At 43.1% G+C, this 19,272-nt stretch overlaps 1 protein-coding gene and 1 non-coding gene across 3 annotated transcripts in view; one reads left to right on the top strand and one right to left on the bottom strand.

The window, feature by feature from the left end:
- The window catches only part of SMPD3 (sphingomyelin phosphodiesterase 3), a 347,664-nt gene that overhangs the window by 207,112 nt on the left and 121,280 nt on the right, over nucleotides 1–19,272 (top strand). The window lies entirely within an intron of this gene.
- Nucleotides 118–189, bottom strand: TRNAP-AGG (transfer RNA proline (anticodon AGG)). Its single transcript has one exon. It is a non-coding gene; the product is annotated as a tRNA-Pro (tRNA).

Below are 19,272 nucleotides of genomic sequence, written 5' to 3'. Positions count from 1 at the left end.
GCCCAACCACCTGCAGATTTGTTATTCTGTCAGGTCTATTAGATAGTATTAGGTCTAAAAGTGCTGCTCCTCTGGAAAAGAAGATGAACACTCTGGTTCCCCCACAGAGAAAGAGTAGGGCTCGTCCGGGATTTGAACCCGGGACCTCTCGCACCCTAAGCGAGAATCATACCCCTAGACCAACGAGCCGACGACGGGCTATCGGGCTATCGATTTGATTCCAGGTAGTAAATTTCCAAAAGGTCGACTGTTTAATTTATCTGTACCTGAGCACGCCGCTATGCGGAGTTACGTGAAGGAGTCCTTGGAGAAGGGGCATATTCGTCCGTCATCGTCGCCATTGGGAGCGGGGTTCTTTTTAGTGGCCAAGAAGGATGGTTCGCTGAGACCTTGTATAGATTACCGCCTTCTAAATAAGATCACGGTCAAATTTCAGTACCCCTTGCCGCTGTTATCTGATTTGTTTGCTCGGATTAAGGGGGCTAGTTGGTTCACCAAGATAGATCTTCGTGGTGCATATAATCTTGTGCGTATAAAGCGAGGCGATGAATGGAAAACTGCATTTAATACGCCCGAGGGCCACTTTGAATACCTAGTTATGCCATTCGGACTTGCCAATGCTCCATCAGTGTTTCAGTCCTTTATGCATGACATCTTCCGAGAGTACCTGGATAAATTCCTGATTGTGTACTTGGATGATATTTTGGTCTTCTCGGATGATTGGGAGTCTCATGTGAAGTAGGTCAGAATGGTGTTCCAGGTCCTGCGTGCTAATTCTTTGTTTGTGAAGGGATCAAAGTGTCTCTTTGGTGTTCAGAAGGTTTCATTTTTGGGGTTAATTTTTTCCCCTTCTACTATCGAGATGGACCCTGTTAAGGTCCAAGCCATCCATGATTGGACTCAGCCGACATCTCTGAAAAGTCTGCAAAAGTTCCTGGGCTTTGCTAATTTTTATCGTCACTTCATCTGCAATTTTTCTAGTATTGCTAAACCATTGACCGATTTGACCAAGAAGGGTGCTGATGTGGTCAATTGGTCTTCTGCTGCTGTGGAAGCTTTTCAAGAATTGAAGCGTCGTTTTTCTTCTGCCCCTGTGTTATGTCAGCCAGATGTTTCGCTTCCATTCCAGGTCGAGGTTGATGCTTCTGAAATTGGAGCGGGGGCTGTTTTGTCGCAGAGAAGTTCTGATTGCTCGGTGATGAAACCATGTGCCTTCTTTTCCAGGAAGTTTTCGCCTGCTGAGCGAAATTATGATGTTGGCAATCAAGAGTTGCTGGCCATGAAGTGGGCATTCGAGGAGTGGCGTCATTGGCTTGAAGGAGCTAATCATCGCGTGGTGGTCTTGACTGATCATAAGAACTTGACTTATCTCGAGTCTGCCAAACGGTTGAATCCTAGACAGGCTCGCTGGTCGCTGTTTTTCTCCCGTTTTGACTTTGTGGTTTCGTACCTTCCGGGCTCTAAAAATGTGAAGGCGGATGCCCTGTCTAGGAGTTTTTTGCCCGACTCTCCGGGTTTATCTGAGCCGGCGGGTATTCTCAAAGAGGGAGTAATTATGTCTGCCATCTCCCCTGATTTGCGGCGGGTGCTGCAAAAATTTCAGGCTAATAAACCTGATTGTTGCCCAGCGGAGAAACTGTTTGTCCCTGATAGGTGGACGAATAGAGTTATCTCTGAGGTTCATTGTTCGGTGTTGGCTGGTCATCCTGGAATCTTTGGTACCAGAGAGTTAGTGGCTAGATCCTTTTGGTGGCCATCTCTGTCACGGGATGTGCGTTCTTTTGTGCAGTCCTGTGGGATTTGTGCTCGGGCTAAGCCCTGCTGTTCTCGTGCCAGTGGGTTGCTTTTGCCCTTGCCGGTCCCGAAGAGGCCTTGGACACATATCTCTATGGATTTTATTTCAGATCTTCCTGTCTCTCAAAAAATGTCAGTCATTTGGGTGGTCTGTGATCGCTTCTCTAAGATGGTCCATTTGGTACCCTTGTCTAAATTACCTTCCTCCTCTGATTTGGTGCCATTGTTCTTCCAGCATGTGGTTCGTTTACATGGCATTCCAGAGAATATCGTTTCTGACAGAGGTTCCCAGTTTGTTTCGAGGTTTTGGCGAGCCTTTTGTGCTAGGATGGGCATTGACTTGTCTTTTTCCTCGACTTTCCATCCTCAGACTAATGGCCAGACCGAACGAACCAATCAGACCTTGGAAACATATCTGAGATGCTTTGTTTCTGCTGATCAGGATGACTGGGTGTCCTTTTTGCCTTTGGCTGAGTTCGCCCTTAATAATCGGGCCAGCTCGGCTACCTTGGTTTCGCCGTTTTTCTGCAACTCTGGGTTCCATCCTCGTTTCTCTTCAGGGCAGGTTGAGTCTTCGGACTGTCCTGGTGTGGATACTGTGGTGGACAGGTTGCAGCAGATCTGGACTCATGTAGTGGACAATTTGACCTTGTCCCAGGAGAAGGCTCAACGTTTTGCTAATCGCAGACGCTGTGTGGGTCCCCGACTTCGTGTTGGGGATTTGGTTTGGTTGTCATCTCGTCATATTCCTATGAAGGTTTCCTCTCCTAAATTTAAGCCTCGTTTCATTGGTCCATATAGGATTTCTGAGGTTCTTAATCCTGTGTCTTTTCGTTTGACCCTTCCAGATTCTTTTTCCATCCATAACGTATTCCATAGGTCATTGTTGCGGAGATACGTGGCACCTATGGTTCCATCTGTTGATCCTCCTGCCCCGATTTTGGTGGAGGGGGAGTTGGAGTATATTGTGGAGAAGATTTTGGATTCTCGTGTTTCAAGACGGAAACTCCAGTATCTGGTTAAGTGGAAGGGTTATGCTCAGGAAGATAATTCCTGGGTCTTTGCCTCTGATGTCCATGCTCCCGATCTTGTTCGTGCCTTTCATATGGCTCATCCTGGTCGTCCTGGGGGCTCTGGTGAGGGTTCGGTGACCCCTCCTCAAGGGGGGGTACTGTTGTGAATTCTGTGGCAGAGCTCCCTCCTGTGGTCACAAGTGGTACTTCGGCTGATTCTGTCTGTGAGCTTCCGTTGGTGGAGGAGAGTGGTACTGCGGCTTCTGAGTTTCCTTCCTCAGGTGATGTGGTGAAGTCGTTAGGTGCTGCTCCATTTAACTCCACCTGGTGCTCTGATCCTGGCCTCCAGTCAATGTTCTAGTATAGGACTTGCTTCCTCCTGGATCGTTCCTGTGGCCTGCTGCTCTGCATAGCTAAGTTCCGCTTTTGTTATTTTGTTTGCTGTTTTTTCTGTCCAGCTTGCTTGTTTGTTTTTTTCTTGCTTGCTGGAAGCTCTGGGACGCAGAGGGTGTACCTCCGTGCCGATAGTTCGGTACGGAGGGTCTTTTTGCCCCCTTTGCGTGGTTGTTTGTAGAGTTTTGTGTTGACCGCAAATTTACCTTTCCTATCCTCGCTCTGTTCAGAAAGTCGGGCCTCACTTTGCTAAATCTATTTCATCTCTACGTTTGTCTTTTCATCTTAACTCACAGTCATTATATGTGGGGGCTGCCTTTTCCTTTGGGGTATTTCTCTGAGGCAAGGTAGGCTTATTTTCTATCTTCAGGCTAGCTAGTTTCTCAGGCTGTGCCGAGTTGCATAGAGAGCGTTAGGCGCAATCCACGGCTGCCTGTAGTGTGGTTGGAGAGGATTAGGGATTGCGGTCAGCAGAGTTTCCACGTCTCAGAGCTCGTTCTATGTTTTTGGGTTATTGTCAGGTCACTGTATGTGCTCTGGCTTTCTATGTCCATTGTGGTACTGAATTACCTTATCATAACAGGGTGGATCAGAGTCCTTATCGTGGTTGTTAACCTGTAAAATTCCGCTGTCAATCTCTGACTAACATTTAGCGTGCATCAAAAAGGTAGGGCGCATCATTCCATGCTATGATTGAGTCACCCATGATGTGAACGCAAGGGAGTTGTTGGATTGCTATGACAGCTTGGGGTCTACTGAACACCGCCGTGCCTCTCATTATGATCCTCCTGTGAAAGCCAGCCCGTGGTCGGCATTCATGTGAGATTGTGATTTCTGCTATACATAGCACAAGCGATCGGATCTTTAAGTCCCCTAAATGGATTAGTAAATCCAGTAAAAAAGTTAAAAAAAAGAAATATTACAATTGACAAATTCAAAAAACACAAAAGTTCAACTCACCTCCACTTTTCCCATTAAAAAAAACAATTTAAAAATATAGAAAATGCACAAATTTGCCTGTTCTGTCAAAATATAAAATAAAATAATCCGATCAGTAAACCACCACCAAAATAAGATTGAAATGCCAGACTTACTTTTTTTTTTAACCCCAAAGTATTATAATTAAAAATGTCTGCTCAGGGTGCAAAAAATAAGCCATCACATAGCTCCATATCTCAAATATTGAGAATGTTACAGGTCTTGTAAAATGGCGACAACATTTTTTTTTCTTACAAATTTAAGATTTTTCTTTCACTACTTACACTAATAAAACTATATATGTTTGGTATCTACATACTCGTACTGACCTGGATAATCATATTGCCGGATCAGTTTTTCCAAATATTGAACATTGTAAATAAAAAAAAAAGACAAAAAAAAATTGTGGAATTTCACTTTTTTTTGCAATTTCAACACACTTGGAATTTCTTGTTTTCCAGTGCATCACATGATAAAATGAATAATGTAAAACAAAAGTACATCTCGTCCTGCGACTATGTTTATGAAAAAATAAAATAGTTATGGCTCTTGGAAGAAGGGGAGGGAAAGCAGAAAATTGCAAGATCATGAAGGGGTTACAGCACCATTCCAATGTTTATTTGTTTTTATATCAGAACTAGAGTGATGCCTGTTGTGAATTCTGTGGCTGAGTTCACTTCTGTGGTCACAAGTGGTATTGCAGTCTCTGGGCTTCCTCCCTCAGGTGTTTTGGTGAGCTCGTTGGCTGCCTTGCTATTTAGCTCCACCTGAGTCTGTCTTCCTTGCTCCTTGTCAATGTTCCAGTGTTGGATCTGAGCTACTGCATCTTTCCTTGGGCCTGCTGCTCTGCTAGATAAGTGCTTCTAGTTTGTTTTCTGTTTTTTCTGTCCAGCTTGTTTTAATCTTTTGCTGGAAGCTCTGAGAAGCAAAGGGGTGCACCGCCGTGCTGTTAGTTCGGCACGGTGGGTCTTTTTGCCCCTTTGCGTGGTTTTCGTTTTAGGGTTTTTTGTAGACTGCATAGTTCTCTTTGCTATCCTCGCTCTGTCTAGAATATCGGGCCTCACTTTGCTGAATCTATTTCATTCCTACGTTTGTCTTTTCATCTTGCTAACAGTCATTATATGTGGGGCCTATTCCTTTGGGGTATTTCTCTGAGGTAAGTCAGGCTTGTATTTCTATCTTCAGGCTAGTCAGCTCCTCAGGCAGTGCCGAGTTGCATAGGTAGTTGATAGGCGCAATCCACTGCTGCTTCCAGTTGTGTGAGGATAGATCAGGTACTGCAGTCTACAGAGATTCCACGTCTCAGAGCTCGTCCTATTGTTTTGGGTTATTGCCAGATCTCTGTATGTGCGCTGATTACTGCACGCTGTGTTGCCTGATTGCCAGCCATAACAGTACAAGGAGACATTCAATGATTTCCAATAGAGGGAAAAAAGAAATCCTGACATCATTTTTTTTTCTTAGCTCTGTCTTCAGTCTTTTTTTTCCCCTAGACATTAGAGTGCTTCAGGACACAGCTGTGGACATGGATATTCAGGCTCTGTGCTCCTCAATGGATAATCTCGTTGTAAATGTACAAAAGATTCAAGATACTATTGATCAGAAATCGATGCTAGAACCAAGAATTCCGATTCCTGATTTGTTTTTTGGTGACAGAACTAAGTTCCTGAGCTTCAGAAATAATTGTAAGCTATTTTTGGCCTTGAAACCTCATTCTTCTGGTAATCCTATTCAACAGGTTTTGATTATTATTTCTTTTTTGCGCGGCGACCCACAGGACTCGGCGTTTTCTCTTGCACCAGGAGATTCTGCATTGAGTAATGTTGATGCATTTTTCCAGGCGCTGGGATTGCTTTACGATGAGCCTAATTCAGTGGATCAAGCTGAGAAAAATCTGCTGGCTTTATGCCAGGGTCAGGATGATGTAGAAGTATATTGTCAGAAATTTAGAAAATGGTCAGTACTCACTCTGTGGAATGAATCTGCACTAGCGGCTTTGTTCAGAAAGGGTCTCTCTGAAGCTCTTAAGGATGTAATGGTGGGATTTCCTATGCCTGCTGGTTTGAATGAGTCTATGTCCTTGGCCATTCAGATCGGTCGTCGCTTGCGCGAGCGTAAATCTGTGCACCATCTGGCGGTATTGTCTGAGAGTAAGCCTGAGCCTATGCAGTGCGACAGGACTATGACTAAAGTAGAACGGCACGAACACAGACGTCTGAACAGACTGTGTTTCTATTGTGGTGATTCTACTCATGCTATTTCTAATTGTCCTAAACGCACTAGGCGGTTCGATAGCTCTGCCGTTATTGGTACTGTACAGTCCAAATTCCTTTTGTCCATTACCTTAATGTGCTCTTTGTCATCATATTCTGTCATGGCGTTTGTGGATTCAGGCGCTGCCCTGAATCTGATGGATTTGGATTATGCTAAACGTTGTGGATTTTTCTTGGAGCCTTTGCGGTGTCCTATTCCGTTGAGAGGAATTGATGCTACACCTCTGGCCAAGAATAAGCCTCAGTACTGGGCCCAGCTGACCATGTGCATGGCTCCTGCACATCAGGAAGTTATTCGCTTTTTGGTACTGCATAATTTGCATGATGTGGTCGTGTTGGGGTTGCCATGGCTACAAACCCATAATCCAGTATTGGATTGGAACTCTATGTCGGTAACCAGCTGGGGTTGTCAGGGAGTACATGGTGATGTTCCATTTTTGTCTATTTCGTCATCCATTCCTTCTGACATCCCAGAGTTCTTGTCGGACTTTCAGGATGTATTTGAAGAGTCCAAGTCTGATGCCCTTCCTCCGCATAGGAATTGTGATTGTGCTATCGATTTGATTCCTGGTAGTAAATTCCCTAAGGGTCGTTTATTTAATTTGTCCGTACCTGAACACACCGCTATGCGCAGTTATGTGAAGGAGTCCCTGGAGAAGGGACATATTCGCCCATCGTCGTCACCATTGGGAGCAGGGTTCTTTTTTGTAGCCAAGAAGGATGGTTCGCTAAGACCGTGTATTGATTACCGCCTTCTTAATAAGATCACTGTTAAGTTTCAGTATCCCTTGCCATTGATTTCTGACTTGTTTGCTCGGATTAAGGGGGCTAGTTGGTTTACTAAGATTGATCTTCGTGGTGCGTATAATCTGGTGAGAATCAGGCAGGGAGATGAATGGAAAACGGCATTTAATACGCCCGAGGGTCATTTTGAGTATCTGGTGATGCCGTTCGGACTTGCCAATGCTCCATCTGTTTTTCAGTCTTTTATGCATGACATTTTCCGTGAGTATCTGGATAAATTCTTGATTGTTTACTTGGATGACATTTTGATCTTCTCAGATGATTGGGAGTCTCATGTGAAGCAAGTCAGAATGGTTTTCCAGGTACTGCGTGCTAATTCCTTGTTCGTGAAGGGATCAAAGTGTCTCTTCGGTGTGCAGAAAGTTTCATTTTTGGGGTTCATCTTTTCCCCTTCTACTATCGAGATGGATCCGGTTAAGGTTCAGGCCATCCAGGATTGGACTCAGCCGACATCTCTAAAAAGTTTGCAGAAATTCCTGGGCTTTGCTAATTTTTATCGTCGCTTCATCTGTAATTTTTCTAGCATTGCCAGACCATTGACCGATTTGACCAAGAAGGGTGCTGATTTGGTTAATTGGTCTTCTGCTGCCGTGGAAGCTTTTCAGGAGTTGAAGCGTCGTTTTGCTGTGCCCCTGTGTTGTGTCAACCTGATGTTTCTCTTCCGTTCCAGGTCGAGGTTGATGCTTCTGAGATTGGTGCAGGGGCGGTTTTGTCACAGAGAGGTTCTGGTTGCTCAGTGTTCAAACCATGTGCTTTCTTTTCCAGGAAATTTTCTGCTGCTGAGCGTAATTATGATGTGGGCAACCGAGAGTTGCTGGCCATGAAGTGGGCATTCGAGGAGTGGCGTCATTGGCTTGAGGGTGCTAAGCATCGCGTGGTGGTTTTGACTGATCATAAGAACCTTACTTATCTTGAGTCTGCCAAGCGCTTGAATCCTAGACAGGCCCGTTGGTCGTTATTTTTTGCTCGTTTTGATTTTGTGATTTCATACCTTCCGGGCTCTAAAAATGTGAAGGCGGATGCTCTGTCTAGGAGTTTTGTGCCCGACTCTCCGGGGTTATCTGAGCCGGCGAGTATCCTCAAGGAAGGAGTAATTGTGTCTGCCATCTCCCCTGATTTGCGGAGAGTGTTACAGAAATTTCAGGCTAATAAACCTGATCGTTGTCCGGCCGAGAAACTGTTCGTCCCTGATAGGTGGACTAGTAAAGTTATCTCTGAACTTCATTGTTCGGTGCTGGCCGGTCATCCAGGAATCTTTGGTACCAGGGAGTTGGTTGCTAGATCCTTCTGGTGGCCATCTCTGTCACGGGATGTGCGTGCTTTTGTGCAGTCCTGTGGAATTTGTGCTAGGGCTAAGCCCTGCTGTTCACGTGCCAGTGGGTTGCTTTTGCCCTTGCCGGTCCCGAAGAGGCCTTGGACACATATTTCGATGGATTTCATTTCTGACCTTCCCGTTTCTCAAAAGATGTCTGTCATTTGGGTGGTCTGTGATCGCTTTTCTAAAATGGTCCATCTGGTGCCCTTGGTTAAATTGCCTTCCTCCTCTGATTTGGTGCCTTTGTTCTTCCAGCATGTGGTTCGTTTACATGGCATTCCTGAGAATATTGTTTCTGACAGAGGTTCCCAGTTTGTCTCGAGGTTCTGGCGAGCCTTTTGTGGTAGGATGGGCATTGACCTATCTTTCTCCTCGGCCTTCCATCCTCAGACTAATGGCCAGACCGAACGAACCAATCAGACCTTGGAAACATATCTGAGATGTTTTGTTTCCGCTGACCAGGATGATTGGGTGTCATTTTTGCCGTTGGCTGAGTTCGCCCTTAATAATCGGGCCAGCTCGGCTACCTTGGTCTCTCCATTTTTCTGCAATTCTGGGTTCCATCCTCGTTTCTCTTCAGGACAGGTTGAGTCTTCGGACTGTCCTGGTGTGGATTATGTGGTGGACAGGTTGCAGCAGATCTGGACTCAGGTAGTGGACAATTTGACCTTGTCCCAGGAGAAGGCTCAGCTTTTCGCTAATCGCAGACGCCGTGTGGGACCCCGACTTCGTGTTGGGGATCTGGTTTGGTTATCTTCTCGTCATATACCTATGAAGGTTTCCTCTCCTAAATTTAAACCTCGTTTTATTGGTCCGTATAGGATTTCTGAGATTCTCAATCCGGTGTCTTTTCGTCTGACCCTCCCAGACTCCTTTTCCATACATAATGTATTCCATAGGTCGTTGTTGAGGAGATACGTGGCACCTATGGTTCCATCTGTGGAGCCTCCTGCCCCTGTTTTGGTGGAGGGGGAATTGGAGTATATTGTGGAGAAGATTTTGGATTCTCGTGTCTCTAGACGGAAACTCCAGTATCTGGTCAAATGGAAGGGTTATGCTCAGGAAGATAATTCCTGGGTTTTTGCCTCTGATGTCCATGCCCCAGATCTTGTTCGTGCCTTTCATGTGGCTCATCCTGGTCGGCCTGGGGGTTCTGGTGAGGGTTCGGTGACCCCTCCTCAAGGGGGGGGTACTGTTGTGAATTCTGTGGCTGAGTTCACTTCTGTGGTCACAAGTGGTATTGCAGTCTCTGGGCTTCCTCCCTCAGGTGTTTTGGTGAGCTCGTTGGCTGCCTTGCTATTTAGCTCCACCTGAGTCTGTCTTCCTTGCTCCTTGTCAATGTTCCAGTGTTGGATCTGAGCTACTGCATCTTTCCTTGGGCCTGCTGCTCTGCTAGATAAGTGCTTCTAGTTTGTTTTCTGTTTTTTCTGTCCAGCTTGTTTTAATCTTTTGCTGGAAGCTCTGAGAAGCAAAGGGGTGCACCGCCATGCTGTTAGTTCGGCACGGTGGGTCTTTTTGCCCCTTTGCGTGGTTTTCGTTTTAGGGTTTTTTGTAGACTGCATAGTTCTCTTTGCTATCCTCGCTCTGTCTAGAATATCGGGCCTCACTTTGCTGAATCTATTTCATTCCTACGTTTGTCTTTTCATCTTGCTAACAGTCATTATATGTGGGGGCTGCCTATTCCTTTGGGGTATTTCTCTGAGGTAAGTCAGGCTTGTATTTCTATCTTCAGGCTAGTCAGCTCCTCAAGCAGTGCCGAGTTGCATAGGTAGTTGATAGGCGCAATCCACTGCTGCTTCCAGTTGTGTGAGGATAGATCAGGTACTGCAGTCTACAGAGATTCCACGTCTCAGAGCTCGTCCTATTGTTTTGGGTTATTGCCAGATCTCTGTATGTGCGCTGATTACTGCACGCTGTGTTGCCTGATTGCCAGCCATAACAGATGCCACTAATGTAAATTCCCTGACTGTAGTCTTATACTCACCAGTTTCCGTCTTAAAGTCTTCCTAGTGCCACTCCAGTCCTGATCCTCCATCTTGTGTCAACAATTTTTAACTGACCGGAAATCAGAGTGGTGGTTTAAACTCCCTCCTATCTACCAAACAAAGGTACAGTGCTGCTCGCCTTTATTGGCACTGTCAATTTTTTTTCTAAAATGTACAATATCTTCATAAATAAATGGAAATGTACCATAGTTCTATCCTCAGGATTTTTTTTAATTAGTTGTTGAAAGTAATACAACAATAAAACATTGTTTTTCCACTTACGTGTTGCAATTTTAAAGAAGAAACAGAATAAAGAGCATGTGCAGCAATAAAGGCATCTCTAATTAATACTTGGTTGCACACCCTTTGGCATTTAATGAGAGCCTCCAAACGTTTCTTGTAGCCATCTATAAGTTTCTTACACTTCTCAGCTGGTATTTTCTCCCACTCTTCCTTTGCAGTCTGTTCAAGCTCTTGAATGTTTGCAGGGTTCTTTTTCCCAATGATCAAAAACCAGAACAATTTTATAGGATCTTAGGCTGCCGTCACACTAGCAGTATTTGTAAGCCAAAACCAGGAGTGGAACAATTAGAGGAAAATTATAATAGAAACATATGCACCACTTCTGCATTTATCACCCACTCCTGGTTTTGGCTTACAAATACTGATGTAAAACACTGACCAAATACTGCTAATGTGACGGCAGCCTTAGTCAGAGAAAAAAAACAGAGCTAAAAAGAATCCCTTTAAAAATAACTTTTATTAGTATGTATGTATATATAACACACAACCTAACTTCCCTAGACCCTTCTTATTTGTTATTGACTAGGCGCTATTTTTTGTCTCCTGTATCCCATTGTGTATTCCCTCTGGGATAACCTGTATCAGACCCTCAAAAACTCCTTTTTACTATTAAAGAGAATTTTTTGGGAATTTTTTTATATACATAGTAATAAAAGTTATTTTTTAAGGGGTTTCTTTTTCACTCTGGTTTTTCCGCTTTCTTTTTTCCAATGGCATGTTTCAGCTCACCCCAAAGATTTTCAATGGAATAGAGGTCAGGACTCATTGCTGGCCATTTTAAAGCAGTCATTTTTTTTCAACTATTCCTGTGTACTTTTGGATTTATGCTTTGGGTCATGGTCTTGCAGGAGGACCTATGACTTTTGACTCAAACCAAGTTTTCTTACACTGGGTAGGACATTTCGCTCTAAAACCTCTTGATAATTCTCTGATTTCATGATTCTTGTGATACGGTCAAGGCCTCCAGTACCAGACACAGGAAAGCAACCCTATAGCATTATGGATCCTCCACCATGCTTAAATGTTGGTAGGGTGTTCTTTTCCTTACAAGTTTCATTGTGCCATCTGTAAACAAACTGTTGCTTTGCATTGCCAAAAAGCTCTATTTCTGTTTTATCTGTCCACAGATGTGGTTTGTTAAGGTACTCTTTGACAAAGATCAGTCATTCCTTTTTATGTCTTTTCTTCAGCACTGGTTTCTTTCTTGGCCTTCGCCCATAAAGCTCTGCTTGGTTTAGTGTACGGTATATGGTACTTATCGAAACCATGACCCAAGACTGTTCCATGTTGGCCTTCAGGTCCATAGATGGCGCAAATTGTGCAAAAAAACTCCACGTCAAACAACCATTGAAGACATCTCTTGTCAATTTTCCTCTTTCCCCCCACGTCCAGGGAGGTTCTTAACAGTTTCATGCTAGTCAAACTTCTTTATAACATTGTGCACTGTTGAAACTGGGATACCAAAGTCTTTGGAGATGGCCTTATACCATTTGAAAGCCTTGTGTTTCCCAATAATGGTAGTTCTAATGTCCTCAGACAGCTCCTTTGTCTTCACCGTTGTGACAAAGGAACAGGGCCTACCATGTGGCTTTTTAAAACACTGAAGTCATCATTCATTGGATAATTCATGTCACATGAGCACCTACAATTAATCACAGGTGATTCTCATTTGTGATTTACCACAGGTGAGTTAAATTATGTTTCCATACTAATTTAATGTAAAGTGTGCCAATACCAGTGTAAGACCAAGTTTTAGGTTTTTCTGTTCTTCCTTCCCATTGTTTCTTGTTTTAAATTATTTAATACAATTTGCTCTTTTGTATTTAACATGAGAGCTCTATAGAAAAAAACTTTCACTTGATGAATTTTTTTCAGAAGATATTTCACATTATTCAGAACCATTTTGAAAAGGAGTGACAATAAAAAAGGAAATTGGAAGACAACGAGAATCATTATATTGATAAGAGGTCATTCCTCTTAACATCTTGGTTATCGTCTGTAACACAGAATGAACAGAAGAACAGAAATAGGCACACTCCTCCAATTATGCGCAGTCTTGAAAGATTCAGGACAGTCATTCATGTATGATCATCCACATGAGTATTTCAGAATGTGCTTTCTATTGACAGTACAACACGGTATGAGGAACAAGAGATGCATCCTTTACACCCCAACCCGCAGTTTCTTTAAGACAACATATATAGAGAACGATGGCAGACACAGACAGCTTGGGGTCCCTGTGCAGGAAAAGTGTCTGGGCCCCCCTCCTTTTAAGGCGACAAAGATATATATATATATATATATATCTATATATATATATATATATAGATATATATATATATATATATATAGATATATATATATATAGATATATAGATATATAGATATATACACACACACATACATGCTAAGGGACTGTGCTATACATAAGTGAGTACACTATATACTAAGGGACTGTGTTAGACATAATAATCAATAATAACGTCTTCCTCCACCTCCCGGTTCCTAAATCCATTATAAATCCCCTTTCCTTCCATCCCAATCCCCCACACCCCTCATTGTCCTCCTCCCCCCGCATCCCATTATTGCCCTCTCCCCCACCCCCATGATTGCCCCTTCACCACCTACATTATTGCTTTATCCCCACCACCCCAATATTGCCAATTCACCACCTCCATCATTTCCTCCTCCCCCACCACCCCTATCATTGACCTCTCCGTAAACCCAATCATTGCTTTCCGCCCCATCACCCCCATCATTGCCCTCTCCTCCACCTACACACACACAGCACCATTCACCTCTATGCATACACACACACTCTCCTCACCTCACCTCTGCGCATGATATCCTGAAGCTCCACCATCGCCGGCAGCTTCCTGTCTCGCACAGCCGCTGCGCTGAATGATGATGTCATTCAGCCGCTGCTGTGTGAGACAGGAAGCACAGGCAGTAAGCAGGATGAATCCATTCCCTGCAGCTCTGCTCTGCTGCCATTTTCTCCTGCAGGCCGTGAAGCTGCAGGGCTTGTTCCCTGCCCACCGCACAAGAAGGCAATCTGGCCAAGGGCCCCCCGGAGCCTCGGGGCTGGATAAACTGGCCAGATTGGCCTCAATATTAGCCGCCCTGCAGGCAGGGCCGGTTTTAGGCAAAGTTTAAAATGGGGCCCCAAATGCTAACATCACACAGAACATTGCACATCACACAGAAGCATTTCAGTTGTATTTACATGCGCTGCATTCAGGTCATTAAATGAGTGTGATCAAAAATATTGAAGTCATTCAACGCTTGTTTCCCGGCCTCTTTCCACCGTCTGAGAAAGAATGAAGGGGACAGAATGATCACTAATAGATCAGTAACAGATCACCATACAGGATCATGGTATCAGCAGCACATCTACAGCTTACACCGGTGATGTGCTGCTGAGAACAATGATTTCTGTTTGAGCATAAACAATCCAATCATTCGATGAATATGCAGCATTTTGCTTGTTTAGTATAATACACCCCATAGTCCTCCATATATTATAATGTGCACCACAGTCCTCAATACTGTAAAATGCACACCCCATAGTCCTCCATATAATATAATATGCCCCATAGTCCTCCATATAATATAATACACTCCTCAGCCCTCCATATAGTATTATTCACTTCCCATAGTCCTCCACATAGTACTCCATATATTAAAATACACTGCTCAGTCCTCCACATAGTATAATACACTCCTCATTGTGCTCCTTATAGTATAATGCACCGCCATAGTCATCCATATAGTACAGTTCACTTCCCATAGTATAATGCACGGCCCATAGTCCTCTATATCATAAAATGCACACCCCATTGTCCTCCATATAATATAATATGCCCCATAGTCCTCCATATAATATAATATGCCCCACAGTCCTCCATATATTAAAATACACTGCTCAGTCCTCCACATACTATAATACACTCCTCATAGTGCTCCATATAGTATAATGCACTGCTATCATCATCCGTGTCATACAATTCACTTCCCATAGTATAATGCACCCCGTAGTTCTTCATATAGTATAGTCCTCAATACAGTATAATGCAGCCCACATATGGTATAATGCAGCCACCCCATGAAGCATAATGCAACCACCCCACAGAGTATAATGTAACCCCTTATAGAATATAATGCAGCCCCCCTCATATAGTATAATGTAGCCCCCTCATAGAGTATGATGCAATCACCCCTCATAGAATATAAATATAATACAGCCCCCCATAGAATATAATGTAGCCCCGTTTAGAATAGAATACAGCCCACCTCCCCATAGAATCTAATGTAGCCCCATCAAAGAGTATGATGCAATCCTCCCTCATAAAATCTAATACAGCCCCCCATAGAATATAAAACATCCCACCTCACCATAGTATATAATGTAGCCCCCCATAGAATATAATGCAGCCCCCATGGTATATAACAGCCTCCCCCATAGAATATAATGTACCCCCATAGTATAACACAGCCTCCCCATAGAATATAATGTACCTAACACAGCCTCTACCATACAATATAATGTACTCCCATAGTATATAACACAGCAACATAGTATATAACACAGCCTCCCCCATAGAATATAATATACCCCCCAATAGTACAGTATATAACACAGCCTCCCCCATAGAATATAATATACCCCCAATAGAATATAATATACTCCCACAGTATATAGCACAGCCCGCCATAGAATATAAAATACCCCCATAGAATATAATATACCCCTAGTATATAGCACAGCCTGCGTAGTATATAACACAACCACGTAGCATATAACACAGCCACGTAGCATATAGCACAGCCACGTAGCATATAGCACAGCCACATAGCATATAGCACAGCCATGTAGTATATAGAACAGCCATGTAGCATATAACACAGCCCACATAGTATAAAGCACAGCCCATGTAGTATATACAACAGCCATGTAGTATACAGCACAGCCCAAGTAGTATACAGCACAGCCCACATAATATATAGAACAGCCATGTAGTATACAGCACAGCTCACGTAGTATATAACACAGCCCACGTAGCATATAGCACAGCGATGTAGTATATAGAACAGCCATGCAGTACACAGCACAGCCCACGTAGTATATAACACAGCCCACGTAGCATATAGCACAGCCATGTAGTATATAGAACAGCCAAGCTTAGCTGTTTCAGTTATAGCACTTACCCTGTTAATATGAAAGCCTTACTAGACAGAGCCGAGGTCATCACCTCTATATCAATGTTTGAATTAGATATGTAGTAATGGAATTAACCCCTTCATGACATGTGTCATACATGTACAGCGCCTGTGGTGTCCCTCTCTTTGATGTGGGCCCCGGCGGTGAGTCCACATCTTTCCCGGTACAGGTCAGCTGTTTTGAACAGCTGACATGTGCCCCATAGTCATGGGTGGAATCGCGCTCCACCCGGGGCAGTTTACCCATTAAATGCTGCTGTCAAACTCTGACAATGTGATGGCACTGGAAGAACGTCACTAATCCCATCCATCGCCACCCGTGTCACATGTCAAAACGCCAGAATTACTGTATTTTCTGGCGTATAAGACTACTTTTTAACCCTTGAAAATCTTCTCAAAAGTCGGGTATCGTCTTATACGCCAGGTGTCGTCTTATAGGGCAGATGCGGAGTAATCTGCGGTAGCCGCATATTGTGGGGGAGCGACCCCAAAGATAAGGAGAGGGGGCACCTCACCGGGAAGGTGTAAGTGAAGCAGAGGCAGAGAAGGAGATAATAGGATACAAGGGCGAGCCAGATGAGTGAAAGAGGAGTGTTTTTCTAGGCACAGCACCTCTCTCTCTCTTTTTTGCATACCCCTGGCATCCCAGATGCTGACAGTTTGCTTCACTTACACCTTCCTGGTGAGGCGCTCCCTCACCTCGTCATCAGGACCACTCCCCCCTACTATATACTTCGACCGCAGATTGCTCCGCACCCACCCTATAAGACGACACCCGGCATATACGACAACTCCCGACTTTTGAGAAGATTTTATATTTTAACTGGAAAAGTTGGGGGTCGTCTTATACGCCCAGTCGTCTTATACGCCGGAAAATACGGTACGTTTTTTTGGTTGCCGCAACATTGCATTAAAATGCAATAATGGGCGATCAAAAGATCGAATCTGCACCAAAAAATATATATATATATATATTTAAAAACATCATCTTGACATGCAAAAAATAAAAGCCCTCAACCAACCCCAGATCACGAAAAATGGAGACGCTACGGGTATCGGAAAATGACGCCACTTTTTTTTTTGTGTAACTGACGTCGGATTTTTTTTTTTCACCATTTAAATAAAAAATAACCTAGACATTTTTAGTATCTACAAACTCGTAATGACTCGTATAATAATGGCAGGTCAGTTTTAGCATTTGGTGAACTTGTTGAAAAAAAAATCCAAAAAACAGTTGTGGAATTGTACTTTTTTTTGCAATTTCACTGCACTTGGATTTTTTTCCCCATTTTCGAGTACAATGATATGGTAAAACCAATGATGTTGTACGAAAGTACAACTCGTCCTGCAAAAAAACAAGACCTCACATGGCCATTTCGCGGAAAAATAAAAAAAGTTATGGTTCTGGGAAGAAGGGAAGCGGAAAAAAAGCAATGCAAAAGCGAAAAAGGCTGCGTCGTGAAGGGGGTTAAATGAAATCGGTCACCAGGTTTTTGCTACCTCATCTGATGTAGGAGCTCAGACCCTTATTCCAGTACTGTATCAATTCATTTACAGTTGAGCTAAAATCAAAGTTTTCTTTGTTGTATATGTACCAGAGCTCAAAAGATGACCCTGCCCACACCCCTGATTAGCAGCTTTCTGTGAACTTTGTATATTGACTTTAAGATGCTAATCAGTGGTTGGGGTATAGTTATAATGTAGGTAACACACTGTATGTAGACCCATTTAAGGTAATAAAATGTAAGTTTTAAATACCCACTCACTCCAGACACCATACAGTTCCTCCCCATAACTTGCCTTCCATCAGTCCCAAAGTTGTTCCCTTATTACAGCACTAACAGTGATGATCTGGCACTAATTTACATATGTGACACACAACATGCTCAACTTTCGGCTCGTCAGCATGATAGATCACGTTATACATCTGATCCAGTTATACAACATAACATCATTTTATCGTACTGATTTACATGCATACATTTGCAAATTGCCCAAAAAATGTCTGTCACTATTGTACACATTGCAGAATATTAAATAAGAGAAAGAGGACTGTCATAACCTCAGATTCGGCAGCACATGCTTCCCCATCATGCCTTGCGGCTATCAAATCACATGGTTTAGCACAGTCAATCGGTAGGGAATATCATAGACTGTATAAAAGTCTAGGCTGGAAATGCAGCAGAAATTTAAGGGTGCTTCAAGAAAGTTAGAAAACATCAACGTTCATATCTCAACAACACAGACAGGAATAGAAATCCCTAAATAATTGGAAAAATACACCAGACAGTAATGTGTTGACTATCAGCTGCAGTGAAGGTGATGTGAATAGTAGTATGCGAATAATACGGGGATACAGTTAATATGGGGAGAGAGGGAGATAAGAGAGGTGCCAGCCGAACTGCTAGTGTGATTGGACAGTGATATGGTGTTGCTGGCATTTGTACTGCTGCATTTGAAATAAATTTACAAACTTTTTTCTTCATTCTTAATGCACTAGAAAGCAGCAGGAAGCCACAGGAAAAAAAAAACCTGAAATCAATGTCAGACAGTGTGCACAATTGTACTGAGCTTTGGCATTTCTTGCACAATTGTTTTTGTGAGGGGAGAATAATTCTATTATAGAAAATACAAAAGAAAATTCCCCAAAATCCAGACATTTAAATGTGACTGTCTACCTCACAAAGTGTGTGTGTCACAAACTATTTATGTGTTTTGCACATAAGTTTTATTATTCAAATCTTACATCTGTACATACGACACTGGTATAGTGTCCTGTTACAGGTGATTACTTTTTGGTCCTGTACCTACCTATCATTTCTGATTTTGTCATTTTTGTGAAGAGGGTTCAATTTTGTTGAAAAATTAATTTTAAGCAATGTAGACTGTGCAGATCTGTTTTTGTAGACCTATTTTACTAGTGCAATTTGATAACTATACCTGCCAAATTTATACTTATGCCAGCTACCATATTCTGCTGTTTGCACATATATCCTCCTAGCATTTCTTATTGCGTCCTATTTGGTAAAGTGTGAAGAATTTGGTTCAAAAGATTATCAAAAGTTAATTAGAGTGTTGTACAAAATGTATGGCATATGGAGGTAACAGGTAATTAACAGTAGAAATATGGTATAACACTACAGTTTGGTTATTAACCCCTTCATGACCGGGGGATTTTTCGTTTTTCCGTGTTC

Source organism: Ranitomeya imitator, chromosome 9 (assembly GCF_032444005.1).
Source record: "Ranitomeya imitator isolate aRanImi1 chromosome 9, aRanImi1.pri, whole genome shotgun sequence".
NCBI lineage: Eukaryota > Metazoa > Chordata > Amphibia > Anura > Dendrobatidae > Ranitomeya > Ranitomeya imitator.
Note: the sequence above shows the minus strand (reverse complement) of the source record. Positions and strands in the feature narration are given on the sequence as shown.